The sequence below is a fragment of the Macaca nemestrina genome, chromosome 9 (genome assembly GCF_043159975.1).
Source record: "Macaca nemestrina isolate mMacNem1 chromosome 9, mMacNem.hap1, whole genome shotgun sequence".
NCBI classification, from domain to species: domain Eukaryota; kingdom Metazoa; phylum Chordata; class Mammalia; order Primates; family Cercopithecidae; genus Macaca; species Macaca nemestrina.
This window is the reverse complement of record NC_092133.1, coordinates 17539407-17562431: the sequence shown is the minus strand read 5'-3', so window position 1 is coordinate 17562431 and position 23025 is coordinate 17539407. Positions and strand designations below refer to the sequence as shown.

The window sequence follows — 23025 nt, the reverse complement described above, 5'->3', positions numbered from 1 at the left end:
TAATTTTTGTTTTGGCAGCTTAGCGTTATTTAATGGCCTTGGCTACCAGGAAACTGGCTTTTTAAAATCTCTTTCAACCTAATTATAATTACGGTGTATAAATCATACAATGATCAATTATAAAAATCTCGGGTTCATAAATATTTAACTTAGCATTTAAATCCACACTGCAGGAGTGCATGAAATTTCTGAGCCCGTCTCTTCGCAAACAACTGCTTTATTACAGTTCCATTGCCAATTACTGAAAACTGAACCAAGTTTGTCTTGCCACACACTCAGGCACATATTTGAGCATAATGCCTTTCTGTGCGTTAAGCTGGCACAATTTAGTTATTTCTAAAATATGCCAGGTCTCCCATTAAAAAGATATTTTGCAAAGACTTCTATGGCCATCTTTTAATTCCTCAAGTATGGAGAGGCACAATTATAATATTAGACATAAAAACACTCATTAAAATAGATTTTATCTAATGTAAGATTGATTCCGAGATAATTGAGGTCAGATTTGTTTGGAAAATGTATTGTGACATGTGCAAATGGTGATGCAAAGAGGAAATGATCTTCTAGGAGGACTCAAGCACAACAGCTAAATATTTTTCAGCAAAATCATAAAACCATAATTGGATTTCAATTTAGTAATAGCCAGTCTAAGACAGGCCATTTTTAATAATCTAATTATGTGTTCAGGGCCTACCCAGAACTCTACAATGGCTACAGAACTATTAATTGTACTCAATCCTGTTGCATCTTCAACCATGAAATTTGCTATTACATGTAGGACTGGCTCTCAGTTATGGATACTTTTTTTTTCCCAATCTCAGATCATCTTTATAACATCCCAAAATGCCTATTCGTTTAATTTTCTAAAAGTGAAATTTTTTAATGACTTTCTCTGGACCAGAAAAAAATAGCTCAGATTTGTGGTCCTTCTACAGACAAAATTCACAATGAGATCTACAAACATTTCCCCTGTTTTTATGAAGGCTCAGAGATCAGCCCTTGCTTTTGTCTGATTTTCATTAATTAAAGGTATTTAATTGCTAACATCTCATTAGCAGTAAAATTAATGAGTACTTCAACTACAGGAAAAGATCTGCATTATAATATAAACCTAATTCATTTTATGGGGTACAAACTGTAGCTCCACTAATATTTAGCCTGTGCAAGCGCCACTGATACTTAGCTATTTCAACAGTAAAAGGCTAAACATGTCTTTAAAACCAACGCTGCTTCTCCCCAGAGAAAACAACAAATGTGAGCCAGCCGAGTAACAAAGAATCCAAACCCCCCCTTCCCCCTCCTTTTCCACCAATGTATTGCCATGGAGAAGACTAACTGGAAGAGAAATATGGAGTGATTTGCTTTTAACAATTTTCTAAGTTGCTACTAAATAAAAAGGTATCCTTAAAATAATGTGCACTTATAAACTAGCATACCCAGCTTTCAGAGTATCTCTGTGTGTGCCATGCTGAGCAGCCAGACAACACTTGTCCCAAAGAGGCTGCCAGTGCTTGGGACATTTCACGGAACTCTTTCCTGGAAGCCTCAGGCATGTTCTTTGGAATCCCTGAATGACATCGAGTTCCCTGCATGGAGGATGGACTTTAAAAGCCAAATGTCATTTAGCACTAAGTGTGATGAATAAAGGAGGCCATGATGTTGGACAATGCACAGGAGTAGAAAACAAGGAATGAATATATGTAAGGATTTTTTCCTATGGGTGACTGAGATGTCAGCTCTGAAAATATTCACTGGCTTTCCCAAAAAGCCATTGCGTCAAAGATGGTCCAGGAATAAGTGTTTCGCTTCTCAAGGTGACTACTTTGAAGGAGAATATTCATTTGAATGTATGTGTTCTTAGTAGGCTCACTATCCATAGTCACATTGTACATTTGCTCTGCTCCTCCAAACAGCTAGAGCAAAAAGATGCCACCAGAAGGCAGGCTACAGGTCCGAATGTCACTTCTACTACACAATCTACAAACATTGTTCTGGCCTCAGTATACATAGAGAGAAGGAAAAGCATGCATTCTAAAGCCAAAGAATCAGCTGAAACAATGAAAAATGAAGAGGCTGAAGATCTTATTAAGTAGCCTAGATGATGCTGAGATAATAATGAATCATTGATGATGTCGGCAGTTGTCAGGGCCCTCACAGTGTGGAGTTCAGCAAAGATAAGCTAAATATCAGGTCTTTATTTTTAGTTAAAGAGCATAAAATTCAATGCCTTTCCTCCCACGAGCCTATTTACATACCTGCTGTGCTACCTATTTGCCTTCACCTGCTTCCCAATTAATACCCCATTAAGCCACTCCACCTGCGGTGGCTTCTACCTTCACCACAGCCCTGCAACCATCACTCATCTGCTACAGCTCAATTGTTTCTTCCGGAAAGATAAACAAAAGCTGCATGAATAATAATTGCAGTACTTCACATTTACAGGGTTCTTAAAAGACAGTAGCCAAAAGCTTGGCCAGTTTGTGAGGAGAGAGCCAGGAGCTGGGCAGAAAGTCTAGAGTAAATGGAGCTGCACTCAAGAGGACCAAGGGAGCAGAAAGGTCCATCTTAATAGATATGTGAATTCTAGGCTGTGTGTGTGTGTGCGCACGTGCATATGTGTGTTTATTATTGAGACGGAGTCTCGCTCTGTCACCCAGGCTAGAGTGCAATGGCGCGATCTAGGCTCACTGCAACCTCCACTTCCTGGGTTCAGGCAATTCTCCTGCCTCAGCCTCCCCAGTAGCTGGGATTACAAGTGCCCAACACCACACCCGGCTAATTTTTTATATTTTTAGTAGAGATGGGGTTTCTCCACATTGGTCAGGCTGGTCTCAAACTCTTGACCTCGTGATCTGCCCGCCTCAGCCTCCCAAAGTGCTGGGATTACAGGTGTGAGTCACCATGCCCGGCCTGTATATATATTTTTAATGGTGTTTTGCTTCATTCACGAAGGTGCTTCCTGTCCCTTTGGGTTGATAAAACTTTGGTTAAGCGCTTTTCATCACCTATTAGTACATTATTTCTTATTTATATAAACAGGTTTTAAGTGTTCCAAAATTTGGTTCCTTCAGTGGCTAAGCCTGGCCACCATCTGAAAATGTGTATTTTTACACAACTCCCAGGCACTTCCGATGATCAGACTTGGAATTCGCTTTCTGTAGGTTAATCTTTTTATACCCATCTGCACTCTTACTTACTTTCCTACTAAAGCCTGGCTTTCTATTTGGTTTTCAGGAATGTGGTCCTTAAGAGCTACCTGCTAGTGGACAGTATATTCCATCCTCATTCCATGAAGATCTTGTTGATGGGAAGGTTTTCTTTGCCCATGTTTCATGTGTGATTTCATAATTAAGGCTAGACTAGATTTACCAGGGGGTCCTAGAACATACATTTCCAGGTAGATTAAAATAAAGCAAGATGGTAGGACCCCCCTCCCCCAACACAAACACACACACCTCCACAACTGCCCCACCAACCCCCCATGGCCTCTCATGAGCTTGAGATGAAGGAAGAACAGCAGAACTGGCGGCCCAGCTGCATGCCTCAGTGAGCCTTCATGTTTTACTTTAATGGAGTGTTGGCGAGTCTTCCTGTTCATTTTGTTTCAAGCTTTAAATTGGTTCCAAATGCATTCACACACTTAACTGTTTGAGCCCTGGTATAACTCTTGTTAGATCCCCATTGGAAGGACGACACCAGTTAGCTGAAGAACGAAGTTTAAGCCCTGGAATTTTTACATTAAAATTCCTTAGTCAGGACCTCCATTGTGCCTCTGCAGCTGAATCCGCCACTCTGTCTCCCACGGGAATTGCAGAGTAAATTCGGCAATATTCTCGTGGTGTTGGGCACCAAGCCACCTCTCCACAGGACGTGCTCTCCCACCTGGCTCCTGCCCGTCGAATGTGGCTGAGAGTTTGCTGAGGCAGGTGGAAGCAGGTGAGTAATCCAGCACTCTCAAGTTGCTTCTATAGGTTGGTGCAAAAGTACTTGTGGTTTTTGCCATTACTTTTGCACCAACCGAATAGAACATGGCATTCCTGAGCTTTTCACACAAGTGTGTTGGTTTTGGGGTTGTTGTGTCCCTGATTACATGAGCACCACATCAATTAAGATCCCAGGGCTAAATAAGAACAAGCCCAGCATTCAGAACTGACATTTCCACCTAGCGATTTGCTCAGTAAGAAAGTAGGTACACAGTTTAGGTAAAATGCATGCGTTCTACCAAGGACTCCTTCATGCTTCAAAGTGTGCCTTTTCTAACAGAGATTTGGACTTGCACATTAGCTAGTTTCTGTGAGAAATGCTTGCTTGAATGGTTCCATTTAAGCATGGGTGAGGCTGAAGCCAAATATGAGTGTTGGGGTCAAGATGATTCCCTCTACTTTATGCCTGGAGAGATCAGAATCACATTCAGCACAAGTGCCTGGGCTCAGTCCAGCTGCTAATGCTTCCAGCAGCACCCCAGGACATGCCAAAGGGAAAGGGTCGCCCTTTGGCTAGGGCATTCAGGGACGAGAGGAATGAGGACTATTGGCCTCAGAATGGTCAGCCATGCTGCCCTTCAGTGGGGAGGGGATAGAGGGCTGAGAGCAGCAGTGGATTTCCGCTCCATCGGGGGACAGCCGGGGTCCCTGCACTTGCACTGGATGGATGAGGCTCTGGATTGCAGGAGGTCCTGTTTTAAGACACAGGAAGACTCATACAAAGCCAAATTTCCATCATTTAGCATTCTTACCATGATATTGCCAATACAGGTACTAATTAGCCTTTTACCCTTTGGCCTTCAAAAAATGAATGATAAATGGCTCCTGAGAATTTCTCCTGGTGTGTCTAGGACTGCCTCCAGTGCCAGGAAAGATTGGGCAATCTTATTCCTATGGCATTAGCTAATGAACTTACCCAAGAGAACTGAGAGAGTCCTAAGGTAGGAAATATGGTAGAACACAATTCTTAAGGTAGGAGTGTGAAGGTTGGAAGTGGGGGCTGGCTTGACTCAGGAAGGAAACCGGCATTTCCAAGGACTATAGTGAGCCTTCCAGGAAGTTCTTGAATAAAAACAAAATGGAAGTCCAGTGGCTTTTTGGTGGAGGGCAAGGCTTTCTCAAAGTTTCTGTTTGATCTATTATGTGAAACAGATGATCTCCAATGGCAGATTTACGAGCTGTTAGTTTTCACTGAAAGGAAATCCATCCCTTAGAATCTTCTGCAAGCCCTTCAAGTACCGCACATGAGAAGTTCTATTTGATAGTATAAGTCGGACCACATTTAGTGATGTTTGGGGATTGAAGCGGTAGTGGTTGAAGTGTATGCAGTTCAAAGATTTGGCTTAGAAATACATTTGTAAAAAAAATTGAAAATTAAATGTGGCATTAGGAAAGACAGGTGAAATAGCATAATTTCACAGAAAGCCAAAGTTCTGGAAATCTAACATATACTCTGAAACTGGTAATTCATTTCTGGTATGGAGTCTGCATGGTAGAAAGAAAAAAAAAAGCAAATGTCTAAATCTATTTCTTGACACCAGCAAGTGGTCCTCTTTGTGTGCTAAAGACTTCTTTAAACTGTCAATAACTCAGGAGTGCTTCCGCATTTGAGAGAGAATAGAAAGGAAATTATAAATGTGATTACAAGCCCTACATGGTCTTCTAAGGAAAGGAATCACAATCACCTGCTGAAGCTGAACACTGCAGAGGGGGAAAAGGTATCTACAGGAGATTAGTGTGTCAGTAAATACATAAAGTACCGAAGTCCCACATATTTGACATTTGAAGAACAAAGCTATCCATCAATGTCCTGGCACAGATCGATCAAGCAGAATGCTACTGCTGAAAACCTAATAGTACGATGGTAATAATGTAGCCATAAAACCTCTAGTCTATAATTGACTGCTTCCACTTGAAGCTAACATGTCTAAAACAGTGACTAATGTTCACGTAAAGATTTCACTTGCGTTGAATGACAATCAGTTACACCTCACACGATTCAGTAAATGGCTTGCGCTGGATATAATGGCCCAGGGACAGACACCAAGGTGGAGAGGGAGAGTATATCCCAAAACGAACAACGTAGGTATGTGATGTTGAAATGTGGGTCTTGGGTATGTTTCTTCTTGGCCACCTCCTTTAGATGTGATGAGGCTGCCACTTTCTGACAAAGTAACCCAATTCGAAATGTAAGTGGCTGCAGAGTCCAGTACCATTATAGCAAGCTCCTCAGGGCATCCAGGTCTTAGTTGCAAGCTTTGTTTAGTGAGCCTAGGACTATAAATCACATGCCTGTACCTTGAGAGTATACACTCTGTCTCCTGGCAATGAGTAACTAGAGGCAGAGAAACCAAGGGGTTTGGGGGAGAGAAGAACAGCATTCACAGATTTTGGACTTCTGTCATCTTCTTTTTTTTTTGAGGCAGAGTCTCGCTCTGTCACCCAGGCTGGAGTGCAGTGGTGCAATCTCGGCTCACTGCAACCTCCACCTCCTGGGTTCAAGCAATTCTCCTGACTCAGCCTACTGAGTAGCTGGGATTGGAGGCACCCGCCACCATGCCTGGCTAGTTTTTGTATTTTTAGTAGAGACGGGGTTTTGCCAAGTTGTCCAGGCTGGTTTCAAACTCCTGACCTCAGGTGATCCACCCGTCTCAGCCTCCCAAAGTGCTGGGATTACAGGCATGAGCCACTATGCCCTACCTCTTCTGTTTCTTTTCTTTTCTTTTCTTTTTTAAAGCTCTAAGAACATCTGTGAATGCTGGGTGCCAGGCTGGTAAATAAGTTGGTTAGGCAGATCTTCTTAGACAAGAGATGTATATAGCTGGGCTGTTAGCAGTGAGAATTGAAGTTTGAAAGGAAAGCTTATTGCTGTTGGTAGATGACCAAACAAAAGATTACTTACCTCTCGGCACAAATTCAGAGCCTTCCATTAGTATGAATGGTTGCTGAATGGATGTGGACCAAGCAGTGCAGGATCATTCATTGTGGGCATTTGCTACAACTACATTGATCAGCAATGCCCCGCCATGCAGCAGGAGGGAAAAATGGCTGTTTGTTACACACATCTCGGTATTTTGGTGTGTTGTGTTTTAATCTCAAAGGAGGTTTTGTATGCACTCTTTGAAAGCCACTTCCACTCTGGTCATGTTTAATTTCAAAATATGAGAATTCCCATTTCCCCTTCAACAAATAGGAGAAAAGCCCTATGCATCTTTGAGTTCACAGTCCTGAGTTAAAGCCCTTTTATAAGTTGGATTCAAGTAAAATAAAGTCATCTGTGGATTTTATTTTCACAAAATCCCCAAGACCTTTCTGTGCTCCAAAATGTTATTTGCAAATTTCAGCGTTTCAGTTAGCCAATAACTGTTTATTACCAAAAGTAGAAATGTGTCCCCACACTGTAAGGTTCATTGTAACTAAAAATTTTAATTAATATGTCTGGTAGCTTCTAATGGACTTTGCGTGTACGTCAGATTGCTTTGTGGCCTTTGATATATACTTAAAGGTAATTGGGTAGTCTAACTGATGTATTTTTAAAGAGCAAACTATTGATTAATAATGTTTCAGTATTAATATAACCACTTTGTGTGGATCAAGAAACATCAACAGTAGAAAACCCATATTTATCTACAAATTAACAACTCTATATAGATCTGTTACTTTAAGCTAAATGGGGTGCATCCACTCATTACATTCCAACAGGGACTAGACTCCTCTTAACAAAGATTAAAGCTGAAATTGGCCTTATTTTTCCACTGCATGAAATGAATGCTATTCACCACTTCATGCCCTATTGGAGCTGAAAAATAGTTGCAGTAAAGCACAGGTCCACTTCCTGCTCTGACAGGCCGGGATTTTTAATGCTTTACTTGATGAAAACACTCCATATTTTGGAAGCTTTAATTGCTGCCAGTGCTGAACAGAATGAAATAAAAAATGATTGTGCCATACAGGATGGAGGTGGGGACGATCCCAGCTTTGTCCCTACTTAAAACCAGTTGTACGGTTCATATACTCCAAGTGTATGTTCATTCAAATTGAATTACTACAAAGAGGGAAAGCTGGAGTATTTCAGAGACTTGTGATGAAGCAGTTCCCGAGGCTGGGTTTTAGGATACTGGACAAACTGGAACTGTCAGTTCAATTTTTTTTAATTAAAAAAAAAAAAAAAAGTACCTAGAAGGCTTGAAGACTCTACTACAGAGGGTGGTTTAAATGAAATTCCTTAGTTGTCTTTAGTATAGGATGACGGATACCCTAACCTCCAGGCAGTCTGTGTAAACAACTGTCTGAGTGCCCAAGACAAGCCACAAACAGCAGCAATGGCAGTTGCCCAAGCCAAATTTCTGAAAGGGTCACTTTGCTCTGAGCCGATGACAAAATATCCATACATTGCAACTGCTACCTGAATGTTATTTAGATTTATGGAGAGAGAAAAAGATACCAGCTGGCAGGGTTCCTTGTCCTAGTTTAATTCTCATTCATTCTCTCTCATTCTCTCATTCTCTCTCTCTCTCCCCCATGCAATGAACATGGCAAATTTAACTCTTAACTCTCTAACAAGCTGGAAGAGCCACAGATGGGAAATTAACATACAGAGAACTAAGAAATTTGCAGGAGGTCACACGATGAAGTTATCAGCGACCTTAGAAGGGGGCTGTGATATAAAGCTCAAGTATCCTGGTCCTAGGCCAATGTTCTCTCCACTCTAATGTGTTATAACCTGCAAGTGTTGACAGCTTTGCAAAAAAAGGTGTGCTGGCCTAAATGTTCTTTGTCACTGCTTGGTTTGGTAGAACATCTGAATAGAGGCTCTGAATGACATCCTATTAAACTAGTGATGCTTAAATTTTTTTGAGCATAAGAGTCGCCTGGGGAGCTTGCCTCTGACTCCCACATAGACTGATTTAGTGAGCTGGTCTGAGGTGAGACCTTGAAATCTGCATTTTAACACACTTTGCATGTGACTCTGCTAGACCATGTTTTAAGAAATACTGTACTGCTAAAAGAAAATGACTTCCTAGAAAGCTAAGTTCATTAATGAGATAGATATATTTTCTGTATATAAAAGCACATGATAAGCCAATAATAATCTAAGTTATAACAAGTATGTTTCAGTAATTCTATCACATTAACTCATTCATTCATTCACAGTGTTTACTAACATGCCAGGCCATATAAATTTTGACCCTAGTATTCCAAACTACACATTCAAATTCACTTCAAGCTAGTGAATATTAACTGAACAAATGATACGGTATAAATGCTGTGCTAGTTACCTATGAGGAATACAAGATAATGTCAGCTAAGCAAAACATAGCCCTTTCTTGTTTAAAACTAAAGAAGCAAATATACCCAAGGAATGATATAGATATCATAATATAATATTCATAATCTATATGTATGAATTGACAAATACTATCAGCTGGCAAGAATGAACTACTTAAAAACAGCCCTGTGACAACTGAGTATTCCCTTGAAAAAAGATAAAATTAGATTTCTAAGGTATCCATGCACGAAAATAAATTCTAAATAAATTAACTAATTAAAATGTGAAAAACAAAATGTTAAAACTTTTAGAAGAAAACATAGATTATGATTTTGAGATAGTAAAGCAATTTTTAAACAAGACATATACCTCCACACCATAAAGAAAAGACTGATAAATTAACCACATGAAGGTTAAAATCTTGGCCAGGGTGGTGGCTTCCACTTGTAATCCCAGCACTTTGGGAGGCTGAGGAGGGAGGACCACCTGAGGTCAGGAGTTCGAGACCAGCCCGGTCCACACGGCGAAACCCCAGCTCTACTAAAAATACAAAAATTAGCCCAGCATGGTGGCACACACCTGTAATCCCAGCTACTCGGGAGGCTGAGACAAGAGAATCTCTTGAACCTGGGAGGTGGAGGTTGTAGTGAGTCGAGATTGCGCCAGTGCACTCCAGCCTGGGCAACAGAGCAAGACTCTGTCTAAAAAAAAAAAAGATTAAAAACTTACAACAACAACAAAAAAATTCTAAAAGCAAAGTAAAAAGATAAGCCACAGACCAGGAAAAGATAGATGGACTCACAAAATGACAAAATAATGATTTCCAGAATCACATAGAACTCCTATGAATCAATATGAAGGAGAGAAATATGAGGAGGTAATCAATAAAAAAGACTGTCAAGCATAAAAATATGTTGCACCAAGAGAAAATTCTGAGGACAGGAAAGAATAGAATTTCAATTTCAAAGAACAAAGGGAACTTCATTATTAAGGAAAAGCTTAGTAGTGTACTGTTTAAATGGATGCTAGTGAGAGTTGAATCATTACACTATTTTCACTGGTTGCATTGAGAAGGGTGATCTTTAGTTTTATCTTTAAATATCTGTATTACAATATCATGCAAATTACATCCTTTCCAACTACATAAACTTATGTTAACATATTTTATATGTTAATGTAAAAATGTATGAGGAGGCAGCTTTCCAAAATTCTCTTAGAGAATACCTGAGCAAAAGAATTTAAAGACAATAGCTATAGAGAACTTCTCACACATATTAGTATGTACAAGTTTGTTATTGTACATTGTTTACTTCCAAATAGTCACTATTATAACCCAAATGCCCACTGATGGAAGACAGGACAAATAAATTATGGTATATTCACACAATGAAATACTACAAATGGCAATGAAAATGAATGAACAAGAGCTATAGCATATCAAGATGGATAAATCTCAATGTTTGGAAAGGAGGCAAATTGTAGAAGTATTTGTACTGAATGGTAACATTTATTTAAAGAATAAAAACCTAGAAACAAAGCATACACACACACACAAACACACCATTCACATTTGTGTATAAATAATATATACTTATGCATATTTATATATTTATTCACATATTTATATATTTATACACATATGTAACAATACATGATAATTTTATCTATTTCATACATATGAATGTATTAAAACATGCAAGAGAATGATGAACACCAACAAATCAGAAGGAAAACACAATTCACTATCTGAGTAGATCCCAGGTTTTATGAAAATAGATTTAGGGGACTCTCTTTAAGAAAAAGAATAGATAAATTTAAACAGAAAAAAAATATGATGTGTTTATAATTGTATATGCTACATCATCAAGTACATCCCTGATAGGAGAACCATATTAGTTTGAGTAATTGTCAATGAGACTAGAATCATTTGCTTATAATTCGACATATTTAATGATTTAATTTATCTTCCGTAGACAAGCTAATGGCTCTACACATTTCAAACTCTGCTTCTCAAGCATCAAGTGTTGGCACCACAGGACGCATTCACGTCCCTGTATGACCTCTAATCCTGTTCCTCCATGTCATGTTGCTGGTGAGTCAGAACCATAGACAGTGGGAGTATTACTGGAAGCCATCCACCACTCCACAGGGACATCTAGCAACAACTTAAAAATACATGGAATCGCCACACTATCTTCCACAATGGTTGAACTAGTTTACAGTCCCACCAACAGTGTAAAAGTGTTCCTATTTCTCCACATCCTCTCCAGCACCTGTTGTTTCCTGACTTTTTAATGATCGCCATTCTAACTGGTGTGAGATGGTATCTCATTGTGGTTTTGATTTGCATTTCTCTGATGGCCAGTGATGATGAGCATTTTTTCATGTGTCTGTTGGCTGCATAAATGTCTTCTTTTGAGAAGCATCTGTTCATATTCTTTGCCCACTTTTTGATGGGTTGTTTGATTTTTTTCTTGTAAATTTGTTTAAGTTCTTTGTAGATTCCAGATATTAGCCCTTTGTCAGATGGGTAGATTGCAAAAATTTTCTCCCATTCTGCAGGTTGCCAGTTCACTCTGACAGTAGTTTCTTTTGCTGTGCAGAAGCTCTTTAGTTTAATTAGATCCCATTTGTCAATTTTGGCTTTTGTTGCCATTGCCTTTGGTGTTTTAGACATGAAGTCCTTGCCCATGCCTATGTCCCGAATGGTATTGCCTAGGTTTTCTTCTAGGATTTTTATGGAAGACAGTGTGGCAGTTTCTCAAGGATCTAGAACTAGAAATACCATTTGACCCAGCCATCCCATTACTGGGTATATACCCAAAGGATTATAAATCATGCTGCTGTAAAGACACATGCACACGTATGTTTATTGTGGCACTCTTCACAACAGCAAATACTTGAAACCAACCCAAATGCCCATCAATTATAGACTGGATTAAGAAAATGTGGCACATATACACCATGGAATACAATGCAGCCATAAAAAAGGATGAGTTCATGTCCTTTGTAGGGACATGGATGAAGCTGGAAACCATCATTCTCAGCAAACTATCGCAAGGACAGAAAACCAAACACCACATGTTCTCACTCACAGGTGGGAATTAAACAATGAGAACACTCGGACATAGGAAGGGGAACATCATACACGGGGGCGTTGTGGGGTGGAGGGAAGGGGGACGGATAGCATTAGGAGATAGACCTAATGTAAATGACGAATTAATGGGTGAAGCAAACCATCATGGCACATGTATACATATGTAACAAACCTGCATGTTGTGCAAATGTACCCTGGAACTTAAAGTATACATACACTAAAAAATAATAATAATAAATACATGAAGTAACTGGGAGCTCTATAACTCTATCCTGCTAAACCAAAACCAAATGTATCCCCAACATCAACTGCCCCTTAGCCAGATGCTCACATATCTGAGGCCTGTCCAATACTGTTGGACAGCAGGGAACATGGAGAGAAGAAAGCTCAGAGTGAAAAGTGACAGTGATCTTCACCAATTGCAGCTAAAATCTCTGACTTTTGCAAATTTTACAAATTTTTACAAAAACATATATTCATGTAAATGCACTACAAGAGACTCTCCTAGGGCTTGTGGAAGGGAGGTGCCACAATCTTAAACTTCATTCGCTTCACAGTAAAGACACCCCTGGGGGTCATGGGATGAAAAAAGATCTGCAGTGATTCATTTATTTGTGTGTGTGTGCGCGTGTGCATGTGTAAGTGTGTGAGAGAGAGATCAGATGCAAATATGTCAAAATGCTAAGATTTGATAAAGGTGGGCTTGTATATACATTTCTATTATTGTTGTTTACACTTGTTTGCATATTTGAAATGTTCCATTAAGAGGTAGAGATAGAAACAAGAAACAGAAACAGAGACAGAAACAGAGAACACACAGAGTGTGCTTGTGTCCCGAAATCTCCTGAGGAACAGCTGATGAGAGCTCTGCAGACATAGCTTTGAGAGAGGCCTTTGGCCCTAGGGGGAGGGGAGTAGTAGGAGGGGCAGCCTGACAGATCCTGTGGCAGCTGTCAGTCACCAAAGGTCAAGCACATCTGCATAATTGATTGGAGCTGGTGGTTCACACTGCACCACCGCATCTAAAAACATGCATGGTGTTGAGTCCTTTTTTTTTTTTCTGGAAGACACCAGCTTATGCCCCAGCTCTTGACCCCCCACAGAAAGGGCTACCTGTTTTATCAAGAAAAAAGAAAGCGCTAGCGCCTAGTGTGACTCTGTCACCACAAGTCACTTCACGTCAGCTGGCACATGTCAAAGAATGACACAGAAAGCTGCCACCTGCCATCTTCACACAGAGCACATCAAACTTCTTTTTGTAAAACACTTCAACAGCAACCAAGAGAAAATTTCCTTTATGAACCACAGAGCCATCTCTGAATGAGAGCAGAGGTGAAAGCTCCTTTCCTAGAACTGGAGACAACAGAGGAGGCAGCGACTCTGCAAAAGATCTCAGGTTAAAAATAGACCCTCCACTATTCTCACTCGCAAACCTCACACACGCTCCTCCCTCAGGTATCTGCTTCCTGGGGACCCCAGTGGAGGTGTCAAAAAACCACAGGTGGGTTTTTTTTTTTTTTGGAATACAAGTTGTAACATTTTCTGCCTAAAATGAAGGACAGTAGGATGTGACAGCTGAGATTCTTTTTACTGTGATTTTATCTAGTGTGAAAGCAAAGAACATGTGTATGTGTGTGCATGCATCTATGTGTGTGTGTGTGTGCGTGCGCGTGTATGTGTTGGGGGGGTAGGGACCGTTTTGAGGATTTTGCCTTTTGTCTTCTGGTTTCACCTTACAACACTTTAAAATAGTTACTAAGAATTAAAAACTTGAGGGCCAAATGTGACCTCAGAGAGAATCGAGTCCAACATTCTAATTGAAAGGTGAGGAACAGTAGTTAGCTAGCTAACGGCAGAGTCAGGAGGAGAACGCAGAACTTCTGCCCACAGTCGGAAGCATGTGTGGTATGCAGTGATTAAGGGTGAAGACTCTCAACAGGACTCCCGGGCTGTACCCCACTTCTGACCCCTGCGCTCATGCAAATGTGGGCAAGTCATTCACCTCTGTGCCTCCATTTCCTCATCCGTGAAATGGGGATATGATAATAACAGTACAAAGCTCAGAGGGTTGGTTCAAGGATTAAATGAGATAATATATGCCTAGCACATAGCAGACGCTAATAGTCTTGGCTGTTGTTAGTTCTATCATTCACCAGTCACTTGCTTCTTCCACCCTGCCAGGACTCCCACGCTCAAAAGACTGTTCCAGAATGAGCTTTACTAGGGGGTGCAAATGGACAGCCTCATAAATATAAAACGATCATTTCCATGTGATGGCTTTTTTGAAGTAATTGGCTGTGATCTTAAGAAAAATAATCATTAAACACAAGAAGCAGCTTATTCCAGGGCGTGAAGAAAAGAGAAGAAGGATGAGAGAATAAAGAGTTGGCTGAAAGAGAAATGGGACAAGTGAGAAAAATGCAGCTGTATTCTAATGGGATCAATTTTTAACTTGATTCAAATTAAATTTCAAGCGCCTTATTTTTTAAAGGAAAGAAATTGTTCTAATAAGAGCACACTGGGTCTAAGGACTGTTGCACACATTCAGACAAGGGACTGGCTGGGTGCTGTCACCTCCCATATGCCCCACAAGCCTGTGGCAATGAGCAGTGAGTTCTCTGGATCAACTACCTCCAACATTAGACACATCTTTAAAATATGTTTCCAGGATGCTCCTGGAAAACGGGAGATGTTATAGCCAATAATTAAGGATCTCAACATGCTCGAGAATACTTATGGTATAACAATGAAGTCATTACTCTTTATCTCCTTGAATTCCAAGAAAGCAAGAAATAGCAGCACAATAAAAAATCCTTCATAATGGTTGATTAGAAAATATGTCCGGCGGAAAATCAAGCTCTTTGCACATTAAAAATCCAAACGTGTTAGAGAAACAGGGATTTGCAGCCCCACACAGCTTTAACACAGAAGCTCACATTAATAAGATACAATTTGGATTTGCATTTTTTAATAAGCTAGGGATCAAAGGGAACACATAGCTGAAGGGGTGTTAAGCTGTGTGCAGGCAAACTGCTCACTACACACTGGAGGAAGAAGACACATTCCCCCCTGCAGGAAGACACCTATAATTTTAGAAATATAAAGTCTATTCTTTCGTTAATACATCATTACTGATGAACAATTTCCAAGCATTCTGAATAAGTTCAGGTAGATTTAATCTGCCTGTCTACCTAATGGACTCAGTCTATCTTAATGATACTGATTCCAACGATTTAATTGAGGATATCAATGAAGGAATTGATGTAGGACTTTCCCTCCTATGTACATTTTAGTTATGTAAAAACAAGTACCAGTCCCTTAATTCCTCAGGCTGGGTAGGATATGAGTGTGGCTTCCTATTATCAAACCATTATGATTAAAAACAAAACCACTATTGTTTTAAAGCTTGAAATCAGGGTCCCAGGGGCTGGGAGAGACTCATGCAGAAACTCTACTTCTTAGTACGTTCCAAGCACTCCACAAAGGATCACTGGAAGGCAGATGCAGTTATATTCTTCTAGAGCTTAATTATTAGTATTTGCTGATGGCTAACTAAATGTCCAACGTAGTACCAACTCACCACTCTTCATGGATTCTTCTTTCGACACTGTTCCTCCATTTTCAAAGCAAGGAAGTGGAGGCCCCGAAAGGCTAAGTGGTAGGGCTGGGATTTGAATTCAGGCAGATGAACACCAGAACTAATCTCTGGGTCTGCTGCATTCCTGAAGGCCTAGTTACTCCTCCTCTCCCACTACCGCCATCCTCCAAGCCATCCCAATAGTGGTACTTGGAGTCCAGATGGCGCCTCCTCCTTCCACCCTGATAACCGAGCTTCCTCTAATTAATGTCCTTGCTGTCACACTGCTCTTCCTTAAAGAAAAACTCTGGCCCTACTTCATTTCCTTCAGGAGCCTTCCCAGATCAGGCTGCTCATCCTTTCCTGCTGCAGTTCCTGGCCAATATGTGCTCTCTCAGGTGGGAGTCATGGAAATGCTTCTGAGACGTCTCATAGGACGTGCTCCTCTGGGTTTCCAAACAGTCCATGCCTTTCTAAGAACGGTTTCCCATGTAACCGTCTTCCTGTCTGCCCCCAGAATATTCGCCAACGGCACTTACAGCTGCAGCATTTACCTTGAGATAACTCTGCCATGAAATATCTCGCTTTTATTATTATGTTTGCATCACTCTAGTGTATTGACTTTGGAAACAAAACACATCGTTTTATTTATAGCATTCTGTTTTTAGTAGTGACATTTCCATTTACAAAATATAGTAATTCTCGATTGCTGAAAAATGTCAAATCCTAGAAAATGTAGCATTCCTACACTTGATGTTAACATTGTTCTCGAACAGTTGTTGGCCAAAAATCCATTTGATGAATCTGATTTTTCTGAAATAGACGATTCAGATGATTCAGATGTTAGTTCTGTTTAGAAATAACTCCAAGAACAGCTTTTATATTTTATTTTCACATCAAAAATCAGTCAGATTTGCTTCAGCCTCAAAGAGCATGTTTATGTACAATTAAATGAGCACTGGCAGTGAGCTGCACATTTTTTTCCCCTAAACGGGAAAAGGTTAAAGAGCATCCCCTGGGAGTCCTTCCCATGAGCCACATCTGACTAAACTGGGATGTACCACCTGGATCAATGGAATACTGTTCTCCCAGAAACCTGGTACTGCTACTCTCTGTGGACTGCTTACAGATAGAACAGACATCAAGGCAAGCACCTGCACAAGCTCCAGATATGCTTTCTGCTCCTCGGTTTCCAGAGACATGCCTGGGTTCTTATTCCTCTCTGTGAATGAAGCAAGTTGGGTTGGTCTCTGTTAGCTGCAATCAAGAAACCAGTGACTAAGAAACACTCCAAGGGGACACTCTGGCAGTTTATGTTAGTGAATTGGTAACAGGAAACCCCTGGCAGAGATGTCAGGAACCCCCACACCTGTTAGAAGGCCAAATGGCGAAGGGGCACCCCACTACATCACAACCACTGACTCTTCTCTTGAGGGGACGTGGCCAATGATCATTAACTAGAGACCAGAGCAGTAACTTTAGTCATTGGATGAAATGGAATTTAAGGAGAGACTTGAATGAAAACATAGATCTGCTAGGGAGTTGAGGGGCTGTAAGCTCCCATTGGAAAATAGAGGGAAGAGGGACGGCTCATGTGGAATTTGCAAATGACATAGAACGGGGCACCAGGAACTGGTGGTTAACAAGGGGAAGAAGCAGGAGGGTACGCACCACATGGTGAAGACCTGGCAGACCATTGGCCTTAAGGATAGCCAATGGCCATTCATTTCTTTGTTTATTGAGGATCTACTGTATCCCTGAAACGAGGCATACATTTTAGATACTAGCGGAAGAGAGAAGCCAGGCAAACAAGCAAATAAATAAACAAGATTCATTTTATGGAAGGAATAATATGATAAATGAGGAGACGACTCCTCTACTCCACTTTAGGGAGAGTAATCAGGGAAGAGCTCCCCAAGAGGTGAGTTGAGAGGTGGGGTGAGTTGAGAGGTGAAATGAGTGGAGGTAAGCCCTAGGGTAGGGTAAAGCTTGGCGTTTTGGAGAAATGAGGAAGGAGATTGCTGTGTCTAGAGCACAGCGTGTGAGTGGGCAGTGGTAGGAAACCAGGTGGGAAAGGCTGACGGGGCAAGATTAGACACTGAATCATCTGTATGGAAAGGAGTTTGCATATGATTCTAAGTGCAATGGGAAATCACGATTCGATTCATGTTTTAAAGAGATAATTTTAATGGATGGGCATGGTGATGTAAGGTGGACCAGAGAAGAAGCAGGCGCACCAGTTTGGAGGGTATTGCAATAACCCAGTACCCCACACTGTGGAATCACACAGAACCGTCTTCACGACCTTTTAGAAACGTTCACCAGAAAGCACATGCACACTGTGTCCGTCTGTTCTTGTGCTGCTGTAAAGAAGTACCTGAGGCTGGGGTCAGCAAGCTTACAGTCATGGTGGAAGGCAAAGAGGAGCAGGTGGTGTCACATGGTGGGAGTAGGGGCAAGAGGCCCGGCAGGGGGCAGGCACCAGATTCTTAAGCAACCAGATCTCATGTGTACCGAGTGACAACTCACTCATCACCAACGGGATGGTACTAAACCATTCATGAGGGATCTGCCCGCCTGACCCAACCACCTCCCACCAGGCCCCACATCCAATATTGGAAATCACATTTCAACATGCGATTCAGATGGAACAAACATCCAAACCATATCACATGCCCTCAGCAGCAGTTGGATATGCTCCAATTTAAATATCCAAGGAAGTGTCTTTTGCTTTGATGATGTTTCAAACTCACACACATTTGTGACCATGATCACGAGGCAAAGATGTACTGTGAACTTCTTAAAAGAATTTAGGTTTCTTTTAGTATGTGCTACGTTAGATTCGCTAAGCTGATAACATTTTAGTATTCAGCAAGTAATTACTGTTTATTAGGAAGACAGTAGATGACAAGTGCTTTTATTGAGCACTGAACTGTGTGTCAGAGCTGGACTAAGTGTGTTATAAACCTGGTCTTATTTAATGGTTAGTAAAACCAACCATCCATCCATCCATGCATCCATCTATCCATCCATCCATTCATCCATCCAACAAATAAAAACTCCGAGGGGGCCTCCTTATTGTTCCAATTTTATAGATCAAGAAATAGGCTAAGGTAGTTACGGGATTTGTTTAGCACTACAAAACCAGTCGTCTATGAAGTTCTAGAGCCAGGAGACTGGCTTTAGAGGTTGGACATGAAGGTTCTCAAATGATGCAGAGACAGAATGAGCTACGCTCTGACTGCTAAACAAAGAATGAAGCATTTCCCAGAGCACCCAGGGTTACCATTTCACCATCCTTCCTCCCTTTACATCCCTGCAGAGCAACAAGCTTTGTCAACTACATCCCACTTAAACCACCCCAGAGTTCCTGACAGGTTGAATGCTATCTGCTGGTTTAGAAATTAAACCACCATTGCCTTAAGATATTACTTTTTGGCTAGCTTCCATTTATTTGAGAACCCTTTAAAAAGTAGTGGCTCGACCAAGTGTGGAAATAAACTATAGCTTCTAAGAAATGAGAAACTATATTAATGACTTGGAGTAAGCAAAGATTTCTTCAACAAAACACAAAGAATGCCTAGCATAAGAGAAAACTGACAAATTGGACTGCATTAAGTAAACAAACTTTTGTTCATCAAATGATACCATTTGAAAAGTGAAAGGCAAGCTACCACATAGGAGGAGATATTTGTAATACATTTATCTGACAAAGGACTTACATCCAGATTTTATAAGCACTCTATAAATCAATCAGAAAAAGACAAGCAACCCAGTAAAAAAAAATAAACAATAAGCAAAGCACTCAAACATGCACTCAAACAAACAAACAAAAGAGAACTTTTAAATGGAGAAAGAAACATACAGAAAGGTGCTTAACATCATTAGTCATCAGGGAAATGCAAAAATAAAACCACAGTGAGATACCACTACACACCCACCAAGATGGCTAAAACGAAGAGACAAAAACAAACATGAGTGTGTCCGTCCATTACTCTTACAATCTGCTGGTGGGCGTGTCAACTGGTAGAATCACTTTGGAAGTCTAAACTGTTTGGCAGTACTAAAGCTGAATATAAGCATTCTCTTACGATCTAGCAATTTTACTCAACAGGAATGTGTCTATATGTTCACCAAAAGACACAAACGAGAATTTTCATTGCTGCTTGATTTATAGCCCCAAACTGGATACGACAAAATATCCAACTGTAGAAAGGATAAACTGCAGTGTAGTCACATGATAGAAAAATATACAGCAATTAAAATTAACAAACTATCGCTACATGCAACAACATGGCTGAGTCCTATGAACTCATGTTGGGCAAAAGAAGCGAGTCTCAAAAAGTATGTATTTTATTATTCCATTTATATAAGGTTCAAACAGGCAAACTTAATCCATGCGACAGAAAGCAGAATGGTGGCTACCTCTGTGGGGAAAGTGACTAGAAGGAGTTAGGAGGGTGCTTCTGGTTCCTGGTCACGATTTATTTCTCCATTGGGTGGGCTTCAATAGATTGTGTTCACTTTGTAAAATTGCATCTAGCTGTACAGTTATGATTTGTTCACTATTCTGTGAATGGCAATGAAAGTTAACTTTTAAAATAGTGACTCCTAATGCCTTCACCACAAGCCCTTATTGAGCACCTACAGTAGACCAGGTCCTAGGCTGGCAGAGAGAGGAATGGGGATCTGCCTATACATAAGACCAGGTCCCGGCCACAGTGGACCTTCCAGCTTTGAGGTCTCTGTGCCTCCGTGCTCTTGGCCACTGCTGACTCATCAGTGGAGATGATTCCATGCATAGGGAGCCCCTCCTCAAAGGAACCCTGCTAGGGCTTCTTCAGAAAATACAATCGACTGCTTGAGACCTTACATACTTTCTGGAGGAGGGTATTTATGTATCACATATATTAAAAGTAAAGCAAAAATCCTTGCCATTTTTAGCCCCATTTAAAAATAATGATACTGTGAATAGCTTCCCAGAACTCTAATGTGTCAAGAACTTTATCTCATTTAATACTCACAACAATCCTATGGTTATGTATTATAATTCCCATATTAAAAATAGGGAAATAGATTTAAAATAGGCAAAATAACTTGCCAAGGTCACCAAGCTGATGACTGGCAGAGCAAAATTACTTCATCCAGTCTCTTGGGCTCTCAAACCCTGTTAGCAATTAACAGAGCCATTCCAAACACAGCCACATACCCTCCCTCTAAATCTTCCCCGTCTAGTGGAGGGAAGGAAGAGGCAAGCAGCTGACGCCACCTGTCACCTGTTTTTCCTCATAGGGCGCTGATAGAAGGTCCGAAGATGAAAATGATTTGCTGCAAGTCACCTGAAAGCAGCTAGAGAAGGCCTCAAGGAAAACAAAGGTTTGTCTCCCACAACCCAGAACTGATACATATCAATGGAATTTTTTACAATTATAAAATATGATTGTACATATCGCCACAAAATTAGTCAATTTTTCTGAGCACCTTTTATCCTTAAAGCACGGTCAGGTTCAGCAAAACATGGTAACAAAGGCAAAGCTTGGAAACCAATGCTGAGGAAAATGGGAAGGAGCACAATTATTTTCCTAGTGCCTCATGAAAAATGGAAGGTTTGGCTGTTGGGGTATAAACAGCTCCTCTCTGTGCCACCAAATCATCACGCTGGACGCATGCCGGAGCCACAGGCAGTGCCAGAGACAGAGATGTTTATGGGCTTGGTGAAAAATAGATGGTTGTAAAACCAACTCTGCTTTATGAATCTGGCCAGTTAGAGAGGGAGAAGCCTTCTCCCGGGACAGGCTCTCCAGCACACCCACCAAAAGCAAACGCTAGCAAACAAAGAAGGCCACGATCTGTCCTGTGCAGGCCTGAGTGGCCCATGTGAATCAGCCTCACTTGGAGCAGGTACCGAAGGAGACAACATTTCCATTCAGAAACGGGCCTCTTTCACCACTGAAAGGAGGCAACACAAAGCTCAATCAAACCAAGCAAAACTGTGTGCTCCTAAAAGCAGGGAACAGAGCCATCGCTTTCTGAATTCTCCTTGGTTGGAGATTCTAGATGGTAGATTGGGAAGGACAACACAAGAATATTCCTTTGAATGAGAATAATCTATCACCACTACATCAATCTGATTAATGTAATAGGATCATTTCGAAAGGAGGAAATGACAGGTCATTAGGAGGAATTTCAAATGAAGTTATGGGTTTAAATGCTTTTCTTCAGTTTTGTAAAGAATTTAAACAGAATTTTATTTTGCATGTTTCATTCAGGGAACAAATGATATTTACATGCTTTTACAAACCTTTCATATACCCCAAGCAATGTGGAGGCCTGAATTCTGGAGTACAACTAGAACTGCTTCAAAAATCTGTTTTGCCCCAACATGGCCCATGCAATGTGTTTCTGGTTCAGCCAAACATGTTATCCATCCCCACTCATTCTTTATTTATCATATTCAGTGATAAAACAAACACCTCAATTCCAGGTTGTTTACAAAATAGTCTGATAATCTGATTCCAATTAAATGGTGAAGATCTACAATAAGAATAAAAATATAAATCATGTTAACCATCTGTTTTCAGCTGATAAAAGCGGCAAATGGAAAGGTTAAGTTGATATTCTGCATTTAATCTGTGCTATTGTGGAAGGAAAACCCAATTAGAGATGATATTTCATTGCAGGCTTTACACTGTTTCCCTTTTGTTCTTTAATTTGAGCTGTACCCATTGTGTTTCCAAACTAGGTGGAGGGTTCATTATCTCCTCCCCCAACGCATTGCAAGGGGGTGCCCTCATTTATAAATTTAACATTGCCAATGCCAGCTAATTATAACTAGCTACTCTCAACTGCCGAAATAACTCCTCCGCAGAGTCTAGCAACAGAGCTGTCTTCAAATGATCAGACAACAATGGACTCAGCTGTAACCCGCATTGCTCTCCCAGATACAGTAAGGTGGGAACTCAGTGAAAAGGTGCTTTTAAACATTAAGAATTTAAAGGAAAGGTTAATCCAAACATTTCCTCTGGCATTAGCTCTCTGGGCACCATTTGTGAGTGGACAGTGAAGTCTGGAAGTAGAACATTTGGAAGTCATTTATTGA

At 40.7% G+C, this 23025-nt stretch overlaps 1 protein-coding gene and 1 long non-coding RNA gene across 7 annotated transcripts in view; one reads left to right on the top strand and one right to left on the bottom strand.

The window, feature by feature from the left end:
* Positions 1-23025, bottom strand: part of LOC105467293 (GDNF family receptor alpha 1) — a 215256-nt gene that overhangs the window by 71514 nt on the left and 120717 nt on the right. The gene's annotated exons all lie outside the window — the stretch shown is intronic.
* Positions 3815-14617, top strand: LOC105467283 (uncharacterized). The gene is made up of 3 exons (XR_978745.3): positions 3815-3936; positions 11226-11344; positions 14531-14617. It is a non-coding gene; the product is annotated as an uncharacterized lncRNA (long non-coding RNA).